We start from the raw sequence: 26,621 nt of genomic DNA, 5'->3' as shown, positions 1-26,621 counted from the left end.
GAGAAATATCTGCCAAAAAACCTCCCTCGAACCAGGAAGCATTAGGAAAAAAGTATCAGGAAAGCCTAATCCCTCAGTATTTGTAATTCACAGAAGTTTGGCTGAGTCTCCAAGCCTCTGGATGCTTATGTGAACTGGAATCACTGATCTTTTTAAAAATTCACTTCTCCCTCAGAAGCACTTAAAACACTCCAGTCTTGCTGCTTATTTGAACTTAGGTAAAATCTAACAATCTCGTGTCCCCACCATAGCTTTATGCCACCAAAGGCACAGTTATAGCACAGACAGGCTCCTAGCTGGCATGGATAATCGCAGACCTCTGGGCATGGACTTCAGCTCATGCTGCGAGATCTCACCAGGAATCTCAGGAGTGTGCTCAGATCACTGGTCCCTGCTGAAGGCCATGCCAACATGTGTTCACGTCTCTTGCTAAAACTCAGACATTACAGGCTATTCCACAGCTTCCTGTCCAAGTAACTCAAAACAAGTGGATCACCAGGAGTAAACCCAAGTTTTTTGTGATTGTTAAGGAGAACTAGGTCTTGGCCAGCTGTGCTCTAGCATCATCAGCCAGCTTCGCCTTCCAAGAGTGGCAAAGTTCTGGCAAAAATAAATATATAAATAAATAAGGGAGCAATCAGCAAGAGGGAGGCAAGCAGAGGAGAAGACTTTGCCCAGGGGCAGGCTGAAAGGGGCTGATAATGAATGACTGATGATAGTTACCTGCAATTTTTTACTTCCTGCAAAATGATAGACGCTGGCCAAGTCAGCCCCGCAGTGCCAGAGAGCTGTGGAGCCAGGTTGGAAAGCCAGCCCGCCAGCAGACCTCAGCCTCCTAGGCAGGTGGATGGTGGCATGTCCAGCTGCAGGAGATGAGATGCCCCAGCCACCCACAGGGCACCTTGCATGCAGCAGCTCCTGGTACCATGGCCCCTCAGCAGGAGCGGCCAGGGGGAAGGAATGGCAGGAGGTAGGGGAGGAGGAGAAAGCCATGTAACAAAAGTGATTAATGGGTGGGTGATGAGAGGAAAGTTTGCATATGCACTTGGAGAGGGGAAAGGATGTTCACTAGCTTCCTCCATGACAAATGCAGGCAAGAAACAGGAAGGAAAGAACTATTAATCAGTGGCACAAGCAGATATTTCTTTTTCCCTCAGGAGGAGCTGGCCTAGGTAAACTGCTCAGAGCAGTTGTTTCCAGCTTGCCCTTTTCAGCGTGCCACTCGGCAGACCCCACTGCTGTCTGCCATGAGCCAGCACTCTTTAAACCCAGCTTCTCCTTCATCTCCCCACACAAAGAGGAAAACAGTCCTAAAGACAATGTATGAGTAAAAGCCCTCATCTTCTTGTTCCAGCAAATGTTGTTATTCACAGTGCACCTTACAAGCATGGCTACCTGCCAGTCAAACAAATACCACTCTACCGAGTCCCCTAAACAGCCATCTGATCCTTTCCTAACTGTTGTTTAGAGTTGTTTAGGGGTGCCCATGGAGTGATGATTAACAGCTCCAGGCACTCTGCAAGCACTTGGAATATGCATTTCTTACTAGTAGGGACATTTTTTCCTTCATATTTTTATTGGTTGTGTTTTATTAGTCACATTGCTCTTCAGCCTCCCTGCAGCATTGGCAGCAATGCCATTAGCCCAAGATGAAGGTGCACATCCTCCCTTCATGGCTGAGGTGAGGTACCACAATAAAAGCAATATCAATAAACAGTACATTGCAGAAAATTAATAAGCGGTATACTGATGAATTGTTGGCAGCCAGTAGTGACTACAGAATAGGTAACATACTTAATATCAAGTCATTTCTTGTTTTGGTTTCCAAGAATGTATTTAGGAGTCTTGATAGCGTGCAGTAAAACAGACCAGGGAAGGTATACAAACATTAAGTGAAGTCCAAGCACATTAATTACTTAGTAAGTGCTTGTAATTATCTGACATCTAGAGCACCTTGCTTGATCTAACATTTGTAGTGTTACTCCCTTGCATCAGTCGCAAAAAACGTTGTAGAAACATTGGTGCTGTGTGATAAAACATTCCACTCTTTTACCCCAGAATCTCAAAGAGCCCTACAGCAAGCTGAGGACTTACTGCATGCCAAAAGGTAAACCTTTCTATACCTATTTTACAGGTGGGCGAACAGAAGCAAAGACCCCCAGAAGGCCTTACAAAATTATACACTGAGATAGAAATGGAAAGCATCATTCTGCACCAACACTCTCATACAGGAATAAGGACATTCAGCTTTTAATTCTTTGCTTTATCTTAAGGTTCATTTCAACATATCTAAAATAAGGATAGTAGTACATGTTATCATACGTGCAAAGATCCTACACAACACAAATTAACATGTTGTCCACCAAAAAGGCACTTCCATGTCACTAGTAACAGAGTTAGTTTGTAAGCCACAGACATCACTGTGTTCACTGCATACAGGAGGGCAGTTTTGGGTGGCAAATTCTGCAGGGTTTAGGACAACCTTTCCTTACACACAGGTGCAGAACAGAGCATAGGTAGGATCTGATTCTGCTTCATATTTCTAGATGCTGCTGCAACCCAGCCATAAAGAGCACAAGCATGCACGCAGCATTCTCCATGTACAATAGCTGAGGCATAAAAAATGTAGAGAACATCATACACCACCTCCAGCTTTGCAGTGAGAAATAAGAGATACCACTATACATGACTTTTTTTTTTTTCCAGAACTTTCTGGAATAGTTTATGGCTCACTGTTTTTATTGTGTTGTTTAAGGTTATGAAGAGAGAAATTATATGGAGGACAGAAAAGAGGATTAACATATATCCAACCATGCTATTTAAATAAATAAATAAATAAATCAGAATCACCTGATCCTTACCAGAACTTTCCTGAATAAATTGTTAAAAAGGAAAAAGAAAAAAAAAAGTACAACATCCCATCCAGATGGTAGTTCCAGTGCTCCGTGGTCAGCCTGTTTATTAATGAACATCTGTTTTCCTTACAAAACAGTGTGGACTTTCTACTATAAATTCTCCTTTCACATATTTCTTGGAAAATGACATTAGGAGTAATTCACTGTCACATAGATAAGCCAAATTTAATTTTAATTTTAGATATTGCATATTAATTATAGCATTTCTGTCACTCACTAGATTATTGATGTATTTGTAAAACCTGTAGTTGAATATTGAAAATCTAAAAATATGACTTTGTCTTTGAAGATGTTTGGCTCCAGTCCCCCTAGTTGTCCTTTCCTTTTAGCTCTCTGCACAACTGGATGAACGTTGCTGGTGGAAATGATAATGGACATCAGACTTCAAAGCACTACAGATATAGTGCTAGAGTTCCCTGAAATAATCAATAGACTTCAGCGCATCACTGTCTGGTCATGGACACTTTTTGAATAGAAAAATGGCTTAATTGTAATTCAAGGTAAGTTTCTTCTTAATTTTAACCATATCTTACCATTTACTGAATTCTATACATTAAATTATACAGAAAGACTGAGATTTGGTAATCCGAGAGGCAATTAAAATTTGGAAACAGACCAAAGCTACAAGTACATCACCATATGTAGGGCAATATTTTAATTACAAATGAGAACATGATGGAAGATTTCAGTCCAGTCTCAGGATTTTGAAACACCACAAACTAAAGACATTGAAAGGGAATGTTTAGATGCAAACATTTTAAAAATAAGGTTTAGATTTAAATGCAAAAAGCTTTAGTTTTCTATTAATGATATGCATCTTTCAGCACAAGAGCTTAAAGATCTGGAAGCTCTTCTAGAACATTTCTTTTCTCAATACAATGGCTGTTTTTAAACCCCAGTGCAGAACAATAGTATTCTTACAATATCTTTCCTTTTGTGCTCTGACATTGCTTTAAGAAAGAAACAAGCTTGGACTCGGCTGGTATACCTGCTTATGCAGAAGTTTCAAAGCCATAGACAAGTGACTTCTGTTTATTTTAAACAGAAATATATGTGTACCTGTGTGTGTGTGTGTGCGCATCTGTGTGTACAACTGTGTCTTTGTTTCTGTGTTCACCCTGATATCCAAGGTACACGGCTACCTGCTGTTCAGTGGCTGTGATATCACTATGATACAGGACAGATCAAAACTGTGTGAATAAACAGAATACTGCTGGAAGCTACCGTTGCTGGAAGCCACAGTAGTGAGGGCAGTGAAACTGTGCTATTTAGAAACTATGGCTCCTTGCTAGTTTCAAACTATGCAGCATGGCTAGTATAAAACTAGGCTTTCCACATCCATCAGTGTGGTGACCATTACAGTTAAAAATTACAAACAAGATTTTTTTTTATATATTTTTTTTTAAAAAAGGCAACTAAGTGAATGAGGTGAAAGCCAGACATTGACTGTGTTGTCCATCCTGCAATCTGCTCTTCCAGCAAGAGCACGGATGTTCTTATAGGACATAGGTCAAAGCAGAGCAATACTGACCTCAGAAGAGGAGACCTTGGGAAGGGAGTTTGGCTTTCAACTGAGAATGTGGTTCCCCTTCTCTGATTGCTTTCTGTCAACGGTAATTAAGATTGCCATGGCAGGAGTTGACTGACCTCATACAAGCAGGGAGTGACCTGCTGGAGGCCCCAGTGGGCTCAGCCACTGGGCAAGCCCTGGGCACCCCACAGCAGCAGCCGGGCAGCTCCCACCTTCCCCATCCAGTTGCCATCCACTCACCTGGGAGAATTGCACTGTCCAACAATGAGCTGCTTGGTCATGGATAAGAGCCCAACCCCTGGTGTGAAGTTGTTGCCAGAGTAGCTTTGGCATCCAACCCTTCAATCTGAAGTGAAAGTGCTTGTTTAACATGCTTATTTAAAGACCCACATGCCCCAACCTGCACCTACAGAGACCTAAGGAGGCAAAATCAAGCCTGGATTGCATTTATCTTCAAACTACGAGCACAAAAGAGGGTTTAAATATCTGGTCTTAAATGCTCCTAAAACTGCAAGTGTAAAACCACACAGAAACATGCTCCCTGAGGAAGGCTTGCAGCCGAGTCACGGAGCAGAAACTGCTCGGGTCTGTTCCAAGTCCTTTACAGATGACACAAGTCATATCATTTTTCTGTGCCTCACTGCCACCTTTGGACTCCTCTGTTCAGGAAGTAAACAATTTCCAGAAGGAATCATCTCTGACTGTGTCTGTGCTGCTCTTAGTTCAGCGTAGCTCAGCTGAGGAGGTATTGCAACTATCTGTTTCTCTGCTGCAACAGCAAATCTCTAATTATAAGCTTAGTTGAATGGCCTCAAAAAGGGGGCAGAGCATCATCTTCTATGTATATACATTTAATACAAATGGGGCTGGGAGACAGAATTGTTCCAGTTAGCAGCTTTCAGAAAAAAATTAAACACAATAGAATATTTTGGGATTTTTGGAGTGAGCTCATGACACCTGTGCACTGCTGCATCTGGGAGACATGCATTTTAAGCCCCAAGGTTCTTTCAAAAATCCTGCCTGCAGTAGTTATCGCTGTTTTATCGCCAACTGAGGGATCCCTTTCTAACCTTAGGGGAAGTCAGTGTCATCTACTGGATAACGTAGTGGCCTGGAACTGCACAGACTTGCCTCTAATCCCAGCTCTGCTGTTGGTTGGCTGAGATGACCTTGAGTACATCACCTCCTTCCTCAAAGCTCTTACTCCCCATACACAAAATGGAGACCCTGACAGTTACTTCATTTTTAAAGAACTCGAAGATCTACTGGTGAAGATGTCTTAGGTAACAGCCACATATTATCATTAATAACTCATGCTCCTTATGCAGTATTCTCTGTGCCAAAGATGGAAGTCATTCAATTTGCAGAATCTGCCATTAATTGCTCTCTTGCTGTTAAAAAAAAAAGAAGAAGAACTTGAAAAAAAAATTGTAATAGGAGTAGTGGCGGCAAAATCAAAACTAGCTTTCATGTGAGACTGGTTGAATTTATTATTGATGCAATTGCCTACAACAGAATGAATGTAGGTCCGCTGACCCAAGGAACTCCCTCCCCATACTCTTTCAGGGTGTCCTAAATGCTCTTAAAAAGGACAGAACTCTTCAGTTCCTCAATCACCAAGTCTCTAATTAAGCTGAAAAATATTTTGACCCTTTACTCAATTTCAGTGTTTTTACTCAAAATAGCAAAAGGTATTCTAATTAAAAGTAGATTTTATGATGTGGGTTTCTTTTTTCCTTTTTCATTGGCACCTTGAAATTACAAGGTACCAGGAACCTGAAAAACAATGTGGCCTGTTTGCAGGCTTTTTGTTTTGGTTTGGTTTGGTTTTAAACGAAGAAGGTTACAAAAAATAAATCCTTGTGTGTACAAAGTGAACATTTGGTAGGTAAGGTGTAAGCACTTCTTTTTATTCCATAATTGTAAGAGAAACGTTCTTTAATGTGCAGTAATAACATTCAAGCTATGCTATTTTGCAACAAATAATAATACACACCAGCATGGGGCATGATAGCTAACAAAGTTTTTCCAGCTAATGTATTGCCCACATCTACCTACCTTATTTTCCAGTGCCTTGGCTTTTTAATCCAGCCTTTTTTGATGGAAATCTGAGGCTGAGTGGAGCAGTAGTTACTTACCTTTTTAAGGAAAGAGTTTGAAGCAAGACTGCTGAGTATCTCAAATCATTTCCATACAGAGCAGTGTATAATAGATTTCTTTTTCTTGTTTGTTTGAGTCAAATAATACTCAAAGTACAGAAAAGCTGGAGATGTGACTACTTGAATCCTTTAGTCCTGAAAAGCCCTAAGTTGTTTCCAAACTTGCACAACGTTATGCAAACAGGGGGGGAAACTGTCAGAAAAAAAATGCAGAGGTCATCAAGACCCAGCAATGTGCATCAGTTTTGCTCGCAAATGAAGGAATAAATTTATCATTGCAGACGTTGCATTAGTTACCGTAGACATGCACCATTTCCAAGATTTCTCGGGGGGGTGAGAATACTGAGTATCGGAGCCAGCTTCTCCATTAGGCTTTTAACCGCAATGCTTCCTTGTTTTGTCGATGAGGAGTTAGATTTAGAAGCATAGGGAGGGGAAGCAAGCACACACAAAAAACACCAACTCTCTAGCTAAATTAAACTAAAACCTAGGTGAAGCCTCAGTGGGAAGCCTGCTGCACAAATTGGATCTCCAAATGCAGAAAAAATTAATTATGTGATGCACAGCAATGAAGTAAGCAACACCTTGAAGTTAACTTGGGCAGAGCTATTGATTCAGCAAGAAAAAAAAATAAAATCACTTTGCTTCACCCTCTCTGTTGTTCTAATGTTAGTTTGGACTGTTGCCTGACCATTTCCAGATAGCATTTCATTCATCTGCAGCTGTTCTAAATGTGCACTCTTCCCCAATAGTTCAGACAAAAACTGATCCCATCTGAGTTAATATGTTGGTTTTGTGGGGGAAATACTGTGTGTGCAAAAAAAAAAAGAGCTTGCTGTAAACACAGTAGAACAGACTTTGCCACCAACCTGGAGCTCTGAAGTGGACAACTCTCAAGGCCTCCAGGGCAGCAGATAGAATTGCTCATGCAGTTTTGCCTACCTCTGCTCCAGCCGTGCCAGTAAATCACTAGCAACTGATGACTGTTCTCCAACCCAAAGAAGTCTCATCTTGCCCCGTCCTACAAAGTTTTCTACCATCTCCACTTCTACGTGCTGTGTAAATGGGAATGCTGTGTAAGAAAGATGATTTGGGTTGTGCACAACAGTGATGCAGGGAGCACACAGTCTACCTGACTGCAGTAGATTGCCTGAATTTTAGAGAACTATTTTTAGTCTGTTTGGTGGTCTGAGAGAGGGCCTTCTTAACAGCAGTGCCCATTTTGCTGTTCAGAAACCCTGTGAACCCCATAATTTTGCTGACCAAAAAACTTTCTGTTTCAGATTTGCTCTGCTGATCACAATCAGCCCCTAACCCAGCACTGCTCCGTACTGAGAACTGGTGCTGCTAGTGCACACAACACATGCCTCTGCAATCATTGTTGCCTCCTCGTTCAGCCCCAGTCAGCCAGTCCTAAAAGATTTGGATCTGGGCAGCTTTAGCCACCCAGGCATCTTTTCAGTTGAATTGTCTTGAATGATAGACCCCTGAGTTACCTGGGAGGAAGCACAGCCACAGGACTCTCTAATTGAGGGGTTCCTGGTTCCAGACTTTTTATTTCCCTCCTTAGTTTAGCAGAGCCAAGATTTATTGACCTTCAAGTCGTGCTGCAAAACCTTGCTGTTGTTCTTGGCTTTTCCTGAGGAGGCTATGGAGGCAGACTGAGGCACTATGGAACTTTCTGCTGGAGTACTTTTTCAGATGCTGAGCTATTAAAGTCTCTGTATTTTATAATGATTGCTGTTGTGTCTGAAGTTTCAGTCGACTGCCTTTATATAAACCAAAAATAATCAATCAATATATTGTTCTTTATGAACAATGATAAAATCCCATTATTTGTTAGTGGCTCATCTTTTTACTTCAGCTTCCACTGTTTTACAGGAACATGAAGAAAATTAAGATACATTTAAAAGAAAAAATTTACCTTTTGCTTATTTGGCAAGCTGTATGTAGAAGGTTCTAAACAACTTTCTCTTTTTGTGTCCTCTACTTTGTAACAATGAAGACAAAGTAAAATTTTCCACTGTCTTAATTAGGAAGAAAACAACTTTGTTGCAGAATGAAAATAAGGCATTCCTCCCCTCCCCACCAGCACTGCAGAGTCCTTTCAGCTGACTCACACAACAGGCCTGGAAGAGCATGATCTCACTTCGCAGAAGGTCTTAACAGCTGACATCTGGCGGATTGAAGTGTGTCAACACTAAGGCATTATTCTTTAGGGTAGGAAAAAATTTACAGTAATGAGGCTGGGATGAGGATACAAAACCCTAGGTATGGTGATGTATTATTTCACTTCAAGAAGAAACAAAAATGTAGACTGATTCCCTGAAAAGGTTTCCTAGGAGTAAAGTCTGTTAGACTGTGAAATAGTTTTAGAACAGAGAGAGTCTGCAGTAAAGGAAAAAGAGAAGTAGTCCAAAAAAACATGAAGCCCATTGAAGGCTTCTGTGGCATTTACTAATTCTAGGCAAAAAGCAAACTGAGAGATTTGTAAGAGGGGTGAGACTCAGTACTCTAGCTTTCAGATATCTTGGCACCTAATGCAAATGCCAGCTACAGGTCAGGTGTCAGTAGTTGCCTACAGATGGAATTCAAAGAATCTAGCATTATCAGCCAAAAAAACTAAGAGAGCTTGAGGGATTTTTGCCCATAAGCAAAAGAAGTGGCATTGAACCTGCTTTTCAGACAGTATTGAAGCTTGGCATTTCTTTCCCCTTGGGATATGCAGCCATGTAACTCTCCTTGGAGCATGGATGTCCAAGAAACAAATAAGAAATCCAAGCTCAAATCATTCCTTTGCAAGAGTGGGGTTTGACTCTCCCACATCCCAGTTGGCTGCTCTAAATATCCTACATTAATTAAGCCATAAGAGTTTGGTATAATTACCTCCATATTATATTTTCTGAGCAGTTTAATGCTTTCAAAGCATGACTACCATATTAAATCCTAGTTGCAGATATAGCATGTTAGTCCGATTGGGCTTAGGCACAGGAAGAGCCCAAAGTGCCTTCACACTATCAAGACAGCTGATTTTGCATACGGTCAATAACAGAAATAGCCAAGAATCTACATAAGAAATCTAAAGGTATCTCCAGAACCAGAGAAGAGCTCTGAGTATTAATGTCAGACATAAATATCTAAAGAGACATTTAGTCACATAGTTTCTCTCCCTCCCAAAGTTACAACAGTAGCAAACAAAAGCATAAATCCCTGAAACAGTATTGCTTTCCTGATTTCTACTTTCAGCCTCAACGTTTGAATTTGGATTATCCATAACAGAGAATTTTCCCTTGATAAAAGGCTCTGTACACCCTTGAGCCATCTCTGACCCTCTGTCTCTCTGAACAGCAAACTCTGTGGCCATGCCAAACACCTTGACAGTAAGTACTGTTTGAGCTTCAGTTTCTTCAGCTCAGTAGTTTCTGCTCCAAAGGGGAAGCAAACTACCAGGAACAATGAAACTAGTTTTCCCATCCCTAATGCTATGCTCAGCACAGGGCTTTTCTATAACACAATGCTTCTCAGAATTGGTTTGAGACCTGGAGTGGAAGTGCATTACATGGCATTAAATATGAAGTGGACTACGAAAGCAATAAGCATATGACCAACAAGAAATTTGACTGGTCTTAATATATGATACTACATCATTATGACTTCAGGTAGCCAGTTCAATTAAATACAGTTAAGTGCTTTAGTGACAAAAAACAGAAAAGTTAGTCAAAGTTGTCATTGACTTTGATGTCTATTTTTAACACACTCAGTCCCTTGGTGCAACTAGGTTGTTGCAAGTTAATTAATGACTGCTTAAATGTAAAGAGCTTTACATTTCCTTTCATTTAGGAAACACATTACATTTCAAGGGAAAACAGAAAGCTCATCAACCTGAGTTATCCAAAATGATTCAGAGCAAAATGTAGACACTGAGACAAAGCCCACCATTAATATAACAGAACAAGGACATTGAGTATGACTTTGTTTGGAAAGGGAAGCATACCATTCCCAGTGAATAAAGTTAATCATTTTTGTAGGCCTTTTTTTCTCTCCATGAGTTACCTGTTAAGTCCCAGTTGCTTCAAGTTTGCTTAATGTACCCCTTGGATTCTTCATAAACATATGGCACAAATATTAATGAGTCACTGTTGCCCCAGTGTAATTGGTCATCTAACCAAATGGCTCTGTTTGCATTCCTTGATTGGATTACCTCATTTTCTTTACAGAAATGTCTAAAAATTAATTGGAGCTTGGTTTCTTTCAGGAGGTTTTTTCATTACCAACACCACCTTCGCCCAAACCACCTACCAACTCCTCATCCTTAAAATGATTTCTCAACCCCTATGTTCCTCTGCAACAAGCTCGTTCTCTACATCCAGTTAAATTATCAATCTATGGTAATGAGGATGGAGGCTTTAGCCTAAAAGACTTGTGAATTTTATTTGTACCCTTACGAAAAACACTTTTTTTCTTTAATAACTTCAGTTGCTCAGCTAAATATTCATAAATAATGTACCAGAAGACATTGTAAATGGCAACAAAACAAGGTGGGATTTTTTGTCGTTTTTTTTTTGGTGGTTGTTTGGAGGGGGTGTTTGAGTTTTTTTGTTGTTGTTTGTGTTATTTTGTATATTCATCCTGCTGGAGGCAAAAGGAACCCCTAGCATCTATAAAGATCTGAACCATACATTCCTCCTAGAGTTAAATGCTAATACTTTTAGATAAACTGAACTTATTTATAATAACACCATCTGCAGGATTCTGATAGTGTTGGGGGGAGAGATTAATTTATCTTGCATTTTAAATAGAGATGGCCGCTGGCATCAAAATCCAGATCTAGCTTTTAGCCACCCAGTTGTCAGATAATTCCACATTCAGGGTACTGCATCCCTCACCAGAATGTTTCCATAATACCAATGGACATGTACTATGAGGTGATGTAGTGGAAGCACAGAGCAGTCCCTCCTTCTCCCCAAAGCAGGCAGCATGTCCAGATGGATCACAATGCAGAATTCCCCCAGTAATGATCAGATCTAAGAGTTAAGACTGGATTTAATTTCTAGGTTTTTAATTAGCATATCACATGGCATAAGCATCTCACCATATTTGTGATCAATTGAGTAGGTAGCTTTACTTCTGGAACAAAGGCTTACAGGCCCAGGAAATCTCCACTAAACAGACTATTTAATACATACATACATACATTACCCACCCTAAACCTGTTGCCATGCCCTTTCTTTTGCCTCACTTCATTCAGCATGACTTGTACAGCGTTACCAAAGGAGATGCACCTAGGACAGGAGTCCACATGAACCACTGTGCTGCATTGTCCCTTGCTCAGTATTATACTTCATACGCTACAATTTTATTTTTTTTTCCAAAGTATTGGTTCTTGTAAACTTCATAGCTACCACAACAGTAGTGGCTGAAATAAAAGTGGTTGGAAAAGAATGCAAAACAAAGTCCTCTGCAAAAAAAAAAAAAAATAATTAAATAAATAATCTTCAAACAACACAAAGCAACCTGGGAATTAAGTGTTCCATGTGATAACGCAAGAGAGACTGGTTACATGACACCCTTCAAACTTCACAGCAGCAGCCTATAGGTAAAGGAAAGGAACTCTGAGACTTTAGGTTTTGTTTCTAAGTCTTGCTGTCTTTCACATATCTCCTCCTCTACCCACCTGAACAGTGACTGTAGATGGTATATATCTGGTTAACGAAATCTAAAATGCAACACAAATACTTGCAGCAGATAAAATTAACATTTGATTCCATCTATAACATTTCATTAATTCCAAGTTGCTCAACCATTTCCTAATGAACATGAAGAAAAGTTTTATTTGCCCTTCCAGAAGAAATAAAATACTGGTTTCCCCCCATGAAAACCAAAATCTGTCTTGTTAAGACAAGCCCAAACGAGTCAGTTATCACATACCAACATCTCCTTCCTGTGACCTTTTAACTCATTCATGACATCTCAGCCTGTTTCATTAAAGAAGTCATATTCAACCTGTAAAGGAAGGAAAAAAATGTCATGCTTCAGTAATGAATTACTGCATATGCACAAAGTGATCTAATGAAAGAAGATTCATGAACACAAGCTCTGGTATTTACTAACTTCTAAGTGTTTCTGTGAAGTTGTAAACCAATATTCTTTTAATATCAGTTTTTCACTTAGTGCGTATGATTTACAGGTGTGATAAAACTGGGCCTACAAATAAGTTGCATAAAATTCTTTACATTCATCTCTTAGTTGAACATGTGGGTTGCACAGGAAAAATGGCTGCTGTTTTTGCCAGATAGGACACTGTAAACTTATATATAGGATGCATGCTTTGGAAACATATGTAAGCTAATTTATGAACTGGAAGCAATATAATCATGTTAGTGTCACCAGCACAATCAAGGTGAATTTGCTCCCAGTTGCCTGAACTTCATTCAGGTACCTCCCTGCAGCACTCACCACAGACATACTGCACAGCTGCACACACCTTCTGTGGCATGCTACAAGGTGTCTGAGCAGCAAAGCCAGTAAATATATGCAATTCTGTAAGAAGAGGGATTAAAAGACACTCGAGAAAGGATTCTATACACGTGAGGCAATATCACGTATGTGTGAGTACTATGTGTGAACTTGATACATGTCAGGCAGCACCATGTAAGGAGTGTGTGTGCCTAAGAATTTTCTCTAAATAGCCAAATATATCTGTGTATCCTGGCCACTCCACCCCAGGCTTCCACTCTAGGTCTCCTGAAGGCACAGATTCAGAAACAGATGTACCCCCATTTATTAAAACACCACATTTACAGGGGGGGAACGGGATTAAATAACAAGAAAACCTTCCCCTCTTAACACAACAGTCTTTAACAATCACTGCTTTCTAACTCTTAGAAAAGACAAAAGCCTTTCTGAGTTGCAGAGTAAATGAAAAGGATGCTATGGAGAAGGGGAGTTCATGAGGATAGCAAGGACTGGAGGCAGGGAAGAGGAGTGTATTTGTATTCATCACTCTTGGTGTTATGCATTACTGTTGCTTTAGCTTGGTCGAAAATGTCCATGCAAAAGGGTTGGGGGAAGCCTCCTTGTCCCCCCTCCTGCCATGGAGCCTGGCATGAGGAAGGATGTGCAGGAGGAGCCTGGCAAGAGGCCTCCGCATGCCAGGTTTTGACTATGTGAGCCCAGGGAGAAATCCACAGGCGGCTACGGGGAGGTGAGAAATCACTCCTGACAACACATTTTACCTGGCAGTCCGACATTGTTTATCAGCATAATAAAAAGTGCCAATATTTAACACCTGTCTAAAATATGCAGTAATAATAAACACAGTTACAGGGCATATTATGGTCAATGATGAGATATTAATTTATACCCCTGGAAGGATGGGAGGAAGGCGAAGGCTACAGTGCCTTACAGGGGGGTGAAGCTTGCTGTAGATGAGGCCAAGGCCTTTTCCTCTCTGATGAGAACAAATGGAAAATTGCATTTTTTTTTGTATTTGTTTGTTTGTTTGTTTGCTTTTTTGTTTTGTTTTAAAATAATATCCCTGTTTATATGATCAAGTTACAGAAAACAAATGGCCAGGATATTACCTTTCAGCTCCTGTGTCAACTCCTAATATCTGCATAACAGCATGTGTTGATTTTGCACAGAATTAAAGATAAATTAACTGGTGTGTCGGGGCAGCAGGGGCTCCCCACAGGGTCCATCAGAGAAGGGCCTGGCAACCCATCCCCATTCCACCACCCCACCAGGATCAGAGCAGCTGGGGACACCAGAGCAGCCCCAGTCCCAGGCACTGGGCACCCTCCTGGGGAAGGAGAGAGGCCAAGGCCAAGCCTGGAGGCAGACCCGCAGCTAGGCCTGGCAGGGCAGGGCCCATCAGACAGGGCAGGGCTGTGGGTAACTGGAGGCCAGCCCTGCTGGGGCCTTGCTGGGGCCCGAGGGCTGACATGGCGGCCTGGGCCATGTGGTAGACACAGGGACCAGGCAGGGACAGGCAGAGCTGGCAGTGCCTCAGGGCCATGGTAGCCAAAATAAATATCAACATGCAGCACTGTCTCATCAGCCTCTATGTCCTTCACTGAGTTTTTTCCCTTTTCCCCCTCCTAGCTCTGAACAAGAGCTTGTTTAGGATGCTTTCTTCTTCTTTCTTTGGGCTGTTTTTTCCCCTGAGGAGGGTGAGAAGCCATCCAGTGGCCACCGCTGCTGCCAGCACCATCCTCACAGAGAAGGAGGAGAGGCCTCAGGACGTGCACAGCTCTGTCACTACCACTCATAACCCAATCAAACTCAGTTACCTCTAGTGCAAATTTGGAACTGTGGGCTCACTGCCAAGTAGCAATATATAAATTCTCTGCGCACAGAAGCATTTTTACCTACAAAAGCCAGGGAGTCACTTTCCATTCACGAATAAGGGCCTTGTGAGCACCTCTGCACAACAGAAGCTGCAGGTGGTTGTTACAAAAGATGTGTTTTAATAGACTTGTTCTATTTTTTAATTTGGAGATGCAATGCATTGCTTTCAGAAGAATATCTTCCAGGGCTGTTTTTCACAGTTTTGTTCTGCAGTTTATACAGAAAATTGCGATGGTCAATTAGGCCACCCATGTTGAACATAACCTTGCAAACATCACTGATTATCTGCATAATACAGAGAACTTATGTTGTATTTTGCCTTTGGGTTAACATCATCTGTAAAAACACTGTCATTTGAAAAGGCCAGACTGTACATAGAGTGGTAAGGGCTGGCACCGAGTCACTCAACAACTGCATGTTTTTCTATATTATGGTACTGTTTAAGAATATAGTTGGCTGGGAATTTTTCAACAAAAGGCTTATTCTTGGCCATGAAATTTCAATTAGCTCAAGCTTAATTTAATGTCATGGCCATCAATGGGGTTCACTAGTTTCCTGAAAATGACACAGCACAAGAGTATATCATAGGAAATAACCATACACTTAACTATAGTGAAAGAGGTGGACAGCTTCTTACCATGCCTGTGGTCTTCTACAGACAGCTCTCTGCCTATAACTTCAGACCTATGATGAAAGGGGGAGGTAGCCATATATTTTAAAACACCCTTAAGTACAGCAGCAACTGAGCATTCCTCACTGCCATGCCTATGCATGCAACCATCTAGGATAAGACTGGGGTTTCACTTGCCTTGCCGTGCAGCATATCTGGGAGAGGAATGTGGATGGAGAAGCACACCTTCCCCTGACTTGCTGCCCTCCTGCTGCAACACAAAAACAGGGTCCAAGTGCTCACGTGTGGGAAAGAGGAAAAAAACAACAAAAGGAAAAGGTCCTACTGAGTGAAGAGCAGACCTCCTTGGGCCACCTGCAGGATGAGCACGGGGCTGCTACAGCATCTAAAGAAGTAGGGGTGCACAAAGAGCTGGCACAAGCTCTTTTCCACATACACCCAGGGATGCACAGATTGGCAGTCAGCCATGTTATAGCAAATACAAAGTCACGTGTAGATTTTAGCAGAGCAAACAACTCTTAGTAACTATGTTAAATAGAACTTATATTCCAATATCTGTGGCCGGAGAAAGATCTTCTAGTTAGCACCGTAGAGCACAACAGAAATTCCCAGGAGAGAGAAACCCTAGGATGTTCTTGTTTAAATGTAACCCCCAGTTTTGCTGATGGCCCTGTAGAAAGACTGGGAGTTTTCTGTTTGCCTTCGGCTTTTGGACTAGAAGTACTTTTACTGCAAGTAGCACTAGAGAGCAAAGATGCAGGAAAACAATTATTTTCCTGTCTGATTATTTGGGGAAGTAATTAGACCTATGCATCACTTGCCTGCACATTTGTTCCATATTTCCATAGCATAATATGTGGAGTCATCCCTACAAATGAAATAAAGAAGACAGTCTCCCAACTTCAGGAATCTGAGGGCAAGTCAGTTCTAGAAATCCCACGTGGAAATTTTCGTGGTCTGCCACATGAAGTCAAACACAGGATTTATTTCTCCCTCCTTCTCCCCTTCCTTTAGTTGTATCAAGAGTTATTTAGAACTGGTCTGGTTGTCTACCAAACATCTATGCTCTTTCTCTCACGCAGACATACACACATGCACCCCCACACTGCCACACTGGTGTGTGCATACACATCTCCAGCTGTGTCCTGGAGGTTCCTGGGAGCCTGAAGGGAATGCTCATGAAACATGACTTTCACAGATTCTCAGTCCATCTGGAACACTAGGGCAGCATATGGTGGGGCAGCACAGTAACTGTTTGTGGACATGTCAGACTATTTTTATCTTGTGTATTACCTGATTAAGGTAAGAGAAGATGTGCTGATTTAAGCTCTTTCTCCCACATTAACCCTCTCCAATTTTATTTTTCAATTTAAAAAGAGAAGACATTTTAGCCAGCCCTGGAGGGATAGTATTCCCCAAAAGGTACAAGAATGTTCACATAAACATGCCATTGCTGATACAATTATACCAGCTTAGCATAGACAGAGATTAAAAAAAAAAAAAAAAAAAAGGTGTGCAAGAGAAGAATGTTTTTTAATATAAATTGTAGGGTTATCCCTGGGGCTGGAGAAAAAGGTACAGTTAAAAAAAAAAAAAAAGGATTAGGAAATAATAACTAAAGCTGCATGCTTTATTACTTCAGGTAAAAATATCTTATGAATAATATAATCATTGTCTCTGGTTATTGGGTATGAAAAAGATAAGTGTAATCAGTGTACTGTAATACAGGAACATTAACACTTTCACATTGACTGGATACAGACTTAGAAATGAGTTAAGAATCACTGGGTCATCTAAGTGGAGGATTATTCTACACACAGGCCCCTAGGTCAATTTAAATTATTTAATTTATCTCAGTGACCGCAGGGGCCTAACCATCCCTGTGCCTGCATTTTTATCTTGCAGTCGTGTTAGAATAGGTTTAATTCTAAGGGATCAGAAAAGCTAGGCTAACAAGACAGTGCACCAAAATGCAGGCACTGGCTCTTGTAGGGTTAATAATAGAACCACGAAGAGAAATGACTCAAATTATACCAAGGACATTTTATTACCCAGCAGCCTTAATCAGTTTTTTTTTTTTTTTTAAACACATTATTATACCAAGGGTCCTTTCAGTGCTCATTGGCTTGTTACAAGCATTAAAAGAGGGGACGATGCATCGCAATTAATTCCATGTCTTACTCTGAGTCTCACTGATTTCTCTGAGTAGAGTTGGGAGGAAGCAGACAGATGCAGCCTACCCTACTGCTGAAAGCTGTCCAAAAATTACCAAGAAGGAAGATGAAGTAAGTTTACCACCACGCTACATTGTCACTCATTACTTTCACAGACAATTGCAGTCATTTGACCATGGGACATATTCAGTGCCAAGGCATGCAAGGTTTTCATAACCCACCATCCAGCCCCACTGCATGTGAACACTAGTCTGATTTCAATAAAAGGTCAATGTATCTGATATTCCCACTGATGTGTTTTGGAGCTATGAAAATTTAAAACTTTGGCTCTTGCACCTCTAGTGAAATACTGTAAAATAATTGCTATTTGGTAGCATTTCTGTAGAAGTTTCAGCTATAGTGGCTTTCGAGCAGAGAAAGAAAGAAGAGAGTGCAGTAGGGCCAAATGTAAGATGCAAAAGCACTGACAAAACAAATCAGGGAATAGTTAGTGGCTAAAGTCTGTAATGAATTATTGACAAATATACTCATGCTTCAATTTGAATTTAAATTAAATCAGTTACACAACCAACTCATCTTGATCCCACAGATAGGAAAGATTAAAAACTCACTTTAAAATAAAGTACAACCCTCTTTAAGAAACCAAATCAATGACACCTGGGGGCTGACACAAAACACAACCAGGCTGTGAAATTCCCAAAGGCCATGTGCTCTTATTTTCCAGGAAGTTAGGAAATACATATTATCCATTTACTCATACTCAACAATAGATCAACATGCTTAAACTTCTCATTGGTTTCACTTTTGAAGTGAAGGGAAAATTGTGGTAGATATTAAGGTACTTCCCCTCACATGGTGCTCTTTGCACAATGATATGGTAGGATGTTATCACATCTCTGTGATCCCTTCAGCTGTGAAAAGCCTCAGCTAAAGTAATCGCAGTTATTGACCAAGAACATTTTTTTTTAAAATGAGAAAATACCTGCACTGAACATATCTCTAGGATGATATTTAAGGATATTTAACAGAGAGCTGACAGCTACCAGTGCTCATTTTGTGAAAAATTATGCCACCAGTTTTGTCTTTCAGTAACAGCTGACCAAGAACCATTCAAGGCAATGTTAAACACTCTGTGGAAGTTTTCCTACCAGGAATAAATCAAAAGTTGGCATACATTGTTTTGCAGATTCAACAGGGAAACTATGCCCAGTGAGGCAAGTTGGTTCTGTAAGGTTTTGTTTCTTCTCTATCCAACTTTTTCATTTTTTTCAGTTCACTTTAAATTATAGGCATAAAAAAATCCCAGAGAAAGAAAATTTACCTGAAACAATCAACTTTTATCTATTAACTGCCTGCAAATCTGCAATAGCTCAAGGTTGTCTGTTGAGTGTATCTCAGTCTTGACATACTCAAAGCAAATTCAAAGAAGATATCCTCTTGGGAAGCTTAATTTTATGCCAAAACTGGATGCAAAGAAAGAGTTACATCTGCTCGGTTGTTTTTGTTTGTTTGTTTTCCAAAGGGCAAACAGGAAACAGACAACTCTGCAGTGCCAAGGAAATTCTGATCTGGATAAAGCTTCTGCAGCTTTAAGTCATGGCAAGGTTTCAAATTGGTTACAAATATTAAAAAATGCAACAAAATCACAGACTTGGTGTAGGTTAGGAGAAGAAAGATTTTTTTTTTTTTTTTTTAATTAACCACTGAGAAGTCAGTCTTGACAGCATTCCCAGAGCTGGTACTTTCCGCTCTGACTGATTAGCCTAGGTTACTTTCAGTGGTTTCATACAGCATACTCTTTTTAACATGGCAACCCTTTCCACCAATGTCAGAAAAAAAAAGGGTTCTAGTCTCCATGTAGAAACCTGTTTACATGCAGATTTAAGCAGTCTATATATAATGTTTCAGAGGAAACTCAAGGTGGAAATTGTTGAATCTCTGTATGCATTACAACATGAACCTGAAATAATAGTCATTCAATACAAGTTAGAGCTATTTATTTACTGCTTATTTTTTCCTTTAATTGGAAATTCACAGCATCAATTTTAAAAATAAAAACATTCTTTAACAGATTACCTTTTAGAACATGTTTAAACTTAGAAAAAGGTCCTACAAGATACTATGCTTCAGTCAGCCAGGTAGAAGAAAACAAACAGATACTTTAGAGTTGATAGGCACCAGAAAAATTCAGAGAAATCTGGAAGTCTTGAAACAAAATCCTATAGATCAGCGGCAGAGCATGTTAGTTGAAAAACATTAAGGCACCTATTGAAAATGATTCTGAAAGCATTTGTAGGTCAAATATTCCTCTATTGTTACTCCAAGGTGCTGAAGAGAAGCAAATTGTTTTATTTGCTAACATTTTTTTTTATTGGTCAACAGGCCTAGAAGTCCACAAGTATAAAACTGCTTCTTCCAAAACATTACAGAAAATTGTTGATTATTACGCCACTGCAGCAATGCTCCTTGCCTCAATCAGTATTTTCTTTTTATTGAGGCAATGCTTTGTTTTCCCTCCCTGAATAAGCAGCACACAACCAACCTCTCCAGCAAGACTTCAACTTTACTCCTCTTATCCCTCAAATTAATGGTGGAAAGTGAAGTTTGTAAAGACACTAGAGCTCATAACATTAGAAACTCTTGCCTGTGTTTGCAGTTCCCCATATGCACAGCCTCATTTGCTGCTCAAACTCAGTAGTTCTAACAGTTACCTATGCAGATCTTACTCTAGAGTTTGAAATTCCCCACCTACAATATATATAGTTAGTCTTAATAAATAAATGACTTGGACCATGCATTATATATCATTCAAATCCATGAGGACACAAATTATGTATAATACATTGGCTGTGTAATTTATTTATTAAGCAAAACGTGAATTTTCCATGCTTGTGTTTTGAGGCACAGTTTGTCACACACAGCTAAATGATGTATTCTTATTAGTCCCACTCAATTACCAAGTCATCCCTCTGTGCACTGTATATTTGTTAATGATAGTGCCACAACGCTGCATCTACAATACCTGTGATTTTAGTGATTCATAACCACTCACTAAAACTGTGAAAATGATAAATTGACTGCTGTTGATTAAATGCCGCCAACAGTATGTTTCGTATGTGTTTGTCGCAGTTAGAAGTTAAAGAAACAGCATTGCTCCAATCATTTAAATATCTAATTAAGCAGAGCCCTGGCTAGATAGAAAGAGCTTGTTGGAATGAAATATCATTAAAAATAAAAAAAATAAAGTATAGCCTTGATTTTTGCATGTGTGTACATAAAGACTTTTCATCACAACCCTGCTGATCATAAATATGTCATAAACAAAACAAGACCAAAAGATAAAAATTAAAAAGGATGAAAAACTTAGAACAGAGTGGAGTCCTCCCAGACTTACTGCACAGCTGCATATGGTTGATTTGATGGCCTTAGCTGATATCCAAGATTAGCGTGAGACAACAGTGAACTCCAGTAACATATAAGGCAGTCCTTGATGACAGCCCTTAAGACTGGGGCAAATAGAGTGGAGAGGAGGTGATGGGGGTGTGGGGAGAAAGCTATATTCCAGTAAAGCAAGCAACACCTCTCAGCCTCCCACTGTAGGGGAAAAAAAAAATAAAAAAAAAAATGTTTGCACATTTCTAGCAAAGGAACGGCAGATGAAGGGGAAAGCATCTCTTTCAAACTTAGATTAATTATCTTTATTGCTTTGCTTAATGCTTTTTTTTCCCCCTTTAGATTAATCCTGTGTAGAGTTCTCAAGCTAGTACTGGAAGCACAGTGGAATGAGACCAAGAAAAGTGGATGTTTCTGTGCCAACAATTTGACTCCTATCTGAGGATGCTGGAGTAGAGAGTAATAAAAATAAAGACTTGCCAACTTATGGTCATCTTATTAAGATGAATTGGAAGTTTTTTTTTGTTTGTTTTTGTTTTTTTTTTTTTTTTTTTTTTTTTCCCTCATTTTGAATTTGGAGCTAAGCATATAGATGCCAGAGTACAGTAGAAGGTTTCTGCCCATTTTTTCTTTTTTTTTTTTTTTTCTGTCTTAACCATTCTTCACACAAGCAAAGCTTCCAAATTTCTGTACGTAGGTAGGGACTTTCATTTCAAATCATTCTGCACTCTCTGTGCCCAGAAAACTGAGGAGTTGCACATGAGCTGATGCAGGTATGTGATATGCACGTATGTTGCAGGGACAGCATTACTGAACAGGAAAAGCAGAGAAGGGGGAAAGTCTGACAAAGAGTCTATGTCTTGTGTAGTCCATTGTAGGTTTTTTATTTCAAACACACAGACCATGTCATGTCTAAAAATGTTTCCCATTTAAAAGCTGCAAAGAACACATATATGCCATTTATCACACCTGAAGGGTGGAGGTTTAAGCCAATTCTGCTTAAATTTTAATTTATGTCCACAAGGACAGTAAATACTTCAGATGTGATGCTTACATCACAAAATTACCTCCTGCAGCAGAGTCTTACCAATATAGCATGTATGGTCTTTTTCATTTTGTATGCAAATGGTCTTCTCTCCCTACAGAAAATGTGTCCCCAGCATTGCACGTGCCTTCCTACTCCTGTATCTCTGGTCTCCCAGTCGGGGTTTTATAGAAGCCAGTAAATTAGGAGGAAAGGAAAGATATTTGCCTTTCCTAAGAATAGCTTCCTACAAAGGGAGCAAATACTAATTATGATAAAGAAAGCTCCAAGCTGTGCAACACTGACATGGAGAAAATAGCCTTCAAGGTGGGCAGCACTATGGTTAAAGTGGCATGCCTAAGTTAACAAAGAAAATAAGGGCTACAATTGTAGCTTACGCTGTGTCCCTCTGAAATTTAGACTAATGCCTTATTTCCAGATCAACAAATCATCCAATCCTCTTGTCAGTTAATGAGTCTCTTAAAGATACTTTGCCCTTAAAACATTTTTCATCTGTAGAACTGAAAGTGCCTATTCCTCTTTACACTGTAAACTTACACACCACATTATTCAGACCACACAGACTAGAATATTAAGTGTTGTTCTAGTACAGAAATCTTGAGCTTTCCCCTCAAGTCCAGCAAGTAGTGGTATTGGATAAATCATTTACCTGAACCATCTAAGTCAGAAATGAGAATCTCCATGCAAAGTCCATCCTTACACATCCATTAGTAGGAGTGTTTACCGAAAGATAGCAGAGTAGAATTTGTTGCTCCCTGCTAAGTTTCAGACAGCAGCAAAGAAGTTGCAACAACGTAAACTATCTAGAAAGTGCAGCAAAACAGCAAGGCCTTCACTTGCATGCAACTGTGCTGTCACACCTGCCTAAACCAAGCAGTTCTACAGCTGGCTATGGGTCAGAAGGACCAGTCTGGCTTTTAAGTTTATCATTTAGCTACATGCAGAAGTGCAGCACTGTGCTTAGCACTGGTTAATTCACCCCATCAAGAAAAAGGAGCCTCTGACACAGTCTATTGCTTTTTTAGAAAAGACTCTGTGGGTGAGACTTGGGTCTATCTCAGTAAATATTTTAAATAAATAAAATGAAAAAAAAAAGATTTAAATAAATAAATAGAAGAAGAATGGAGTAGAAGGAAAGAAAGAGAAGAATCCTTCTTAATCCATGCCAGAATGGTCAGAGGATTTTCTCAGTACAGTGTTTCTACTACTACCTCCTCCATCTGAAGCTCTGAGCAACTTGGAAAATCTTCATAAATAATTTCTTCGGCAGAACTCAATTCCTTCAGTGCTCCAGAAGATAAGTCATCCTTGAAGACAAATATACAAAGTACCTGTAAGGAGATGGCAAACCACTAGAGACCTTCAAAAGCCCTTGGAAAAAGCCTTCTCATGTCAAAAGAGCAAATAACACAACCAAGTTCAACAGAAAACTCAAGAACATGAGCTTATAACCACCAGAGTCTCACTATTAGCTTATTCAGTGACCTGCCTCAAATACAGGAGAAATTTGACAAAAAGCACAGAAAGAGAAAGAAAAGGCAAGTAAGCATCCAACCAGAAAGAAAACATATCTGGGCTACATCAAGCTGGGGAGAACACGGGCAGCTATTCATGCACACCTGTGTGTGCGTACACATCAGCCAGTTGTGTATGGAGAAGACAGGCAGAAAAGAAAGCCTCAGGGTGCTGGAAAAACTGCTGCTAGGTTTAGTTTGTTCTTCCAAGTGAGGTGTGTGCAAGGTAGCATTTGAAGCACATCACCTAACTGTACAGCAGCAGAAACTTTCAAGCAAGTACAGGAAGAAAAAGCAAGATTTTTCTACAGGTCAGAGACCAGAGAGATCAGGAATTAATGTCTTTTCATTGTTTTTTCCATGCTTAGCCCAACCAGACCCCAAATATAAACTCTGAATCTTGCAACAATACAAATAGTAAGCCTATTATGCACCAATGGAGAAGGGACCTGGAATCATGGATGTATGTCTAAAATGGGAAGAAAAGAGTGTCTATCACCAAAATAATAAAAGTGGCTTGATTTTTCATGACAGATTCACTATCCCAGCAATTAAATACTTTTAAACGGCCAGATCTCATGTTACTTTGCATCTGAAAGCCCACAGGAAAAGAATAAATAAAAAGCACTGCGTAGAAATACCACACATTAATACTTTAAACACAAAAATCTATACTATAACAGAATTCTAATGAAACTTACCTTTTAGACAAACTTCTAAATGAGTGTCAACTATAAACAACTTGGGGAAAAGGGAACAAAACCACAGTTTTGTCAAAATAAAGACCCAAAGTATTAGGTGTCATAGAAAATGCACGTCATTCTTCCATAAATAAAGTTGCTAAGCAGATTTACTGTGAAACAATTTATGCTGTGTTATGTAAATCGCAAAATTCTTAAGCCTGCTTGCTTGTAAAGAACAAACCTGTGAAAAGAATCCATTTTTACCATCCGTAACACCATACATTTAGCAGGTGTCTATTTTACCCACAAGATATGCAAATAAATACATAAAATGCCAAATGTATCAACTATTCTAATAGCATTTTTTCCCCTCATTATTTTTTCCCTAAATAAATGAACAATTGCCTTATTAGACCTAGATGGATGTCCCTTTCCAATTTCTTTATAATCAAACAGGAACTTGGCAATGAACCAAAGTGTTTACTCTGCACAGAACACAATGTTTTAGCTACTACTTAGCTAGTCCTCCTGTAAAAGAGCCCTATCAAGGACTCTATCAAGTATACCATGACGTATATTCATTATAGAGAATAAGCTTCTCAGCTGGCCTGTTTCCTACCCACTTCCCAGGCAACACTAAAAAGTCAGGTTAGAGAACCACAGATACTGCTGGTTAGAATCAAGGAATCAAATTAGAATACCAAGAATTCAACCAGAAGGTCAAAACTATGAGTGAACCAAAAGACATAAAACAAAAATCTAAACTTAAGAGGTTGGAAGGAACATGGAATATGAAGAGGTGACAGGGTGAAGGGGAAGAGAATAGGATGGAAGTGAGAGAAAAAGATTCAAAAAGCTAAAGTGAACAAAAACTGATTTCAAGGAGCTGAAAGCATAGCACTGAAACAACAGAAGCCAGAAAGTCCATTCACTTTCTACTGAGTGGAATGATGGGAATGAAGGCAAAGAGACTTAAGAGACTGAATGAAGTGAACCCAGCTTTTGTTTACAGATAACAAGTGCTGAATGAGTAGGGTGACTACAAGTTACCCCTTGCAGGGCATGGCTCTAAGTCACACTGTAGCTTTCAATATCTATCATTAGCTGTTAATATTAAATAGGTGATTCCCTGTATTTTCTGATACTAGATTTCCTCCCTCAATCAGAAGGGAAAATCTCAATTGAAGCTTTCTGTGCCCACAAATTTCAAACAGTTGTAACTGAAAAAATAAATCCATCTTTTCATTCGCTCCAGCTTATAGGCCCAGTATTTATTTTCCATGTACATCCACAAGACCAAAAATGTCAAATGTTCAAATGTCTCTGAGAAGAGTGACCACAGTCATAACTGGACTGTTCTGAAACCAATGAAAGGCTAAGGAGATAATTCTTCCTTACGTGCTTAGCCTACACACTGGTGTCAAAAAGGCACAGGTTGAAGGTAGGCAGAAGGCACATTTCTGACATAATGAGAAATAAAGTGCCTGCAGTTTAGTTGGTTGCCATGTCCTCACACATTGGTGATGCCAGCACTTGAATTCAGAAATAGCCCATGCTCTTCTGCCTTCCCACATCTTGGAAATGAAGAAGCCAGGCAGCAGAGAGGCACAGGCAAAAAGGGCTCCCCTGACTGCCCACCGTCCAACTGTAGCACACTGATAGAGCCTCCCAGTTTGCAATGCGCCTAGGAAATCAGTGCCACTGCTAAGCAGAGACAAACATGACCTAAATAGTAGAAGCAATCAGTTTTGGGGTTGCTTTGGATTCAAGTGTTTTTCTTCTGATCTTGTAGCTGTCTTCTACTATTCCCCATTATCACTCAGCCTCTGTGATATGAGCGTCAATGGAATTTTCCCCTTGCAAAACTGAAGCAAATGATTATGCAAGGTACTGTAATGAAGTTAAGTCTTTCCATCAAAACATTGCATAGTTGCTGATGTAAGATGATTTTTAAGAGTTGATCCTTTTCCTTTTTTCTTTTTTTTTTCCCTCTAAGTTTAGCAGTTCCTGAAACTGTTATGGATGTTAGATTTCTAATTATTTTAGTTGTTTCTCACTGATCACTAAGGGTGATTGGCTGGCAGATGGTACCAATCAGTCTGAGTGCAAGGATTTGCACAGTACAGTATTTCCAAAAAATGTGTAGTGAATATTCAAGACTCTGTCCTGACTGTATACCCAAACTAGTCTATCTGATTGTCTTCTGCTTTCAACCAGTTCACCTGCA

At 39.9% G+C, this 26,621-nt stretch overlaps 1 long non-coding RNA gene across 4 annotated transcripts in view; it reads right to left on the bottom strand.

Moving 5' to 3' along the window:
- Window positions 1–26,621, bottom strand: part of LOC121066335 — a 57,549-nt gene that overhangs the window by 18,629 nt on the left and 12,299 nt on the right. Inside the window, exons 1-3 of one of the 4 annotated variants that reach the window (XR_005817682.1) lie at window positions 23,406–23,619; window positions 12,534–12,608; window positions 11,764–12,195 (exon numbers count right to left, since the gene is read on the bottom strand). This is a non-coding gene — a long non-coding RNA (uncharacterized LOC121066335). Of the gene's footprint in view, window positions 1–11,763; window positions 12,196–12,533; window positions 12,609–23,405; window positions 23,620–26,621 lie in introns of those variants that run through there. The other 3 variants (XR_005817681.1, XR_005817683.1, XR_005817684.1) reach the window with 3 other exon arrangements.

This window comes from Cygnus olor, chromosome 2, assembly GCF_009769625.2.
Source record: "Cygnus olor isolate bCygOlo1 chromosome 2, bCygOlo1.pri.v2, whole genome shotgun sequence".
Lineage (NCBI taxonomy): Eukaryota > Metazoa > Chordata > Aves > Anseriformes > Anatidae > Cygnus > Cygnus olor.
Note: the sequence above shows the minus strand (reverse complement) of the source record. Positions and strands in the feature narration are given on the sequence as shown.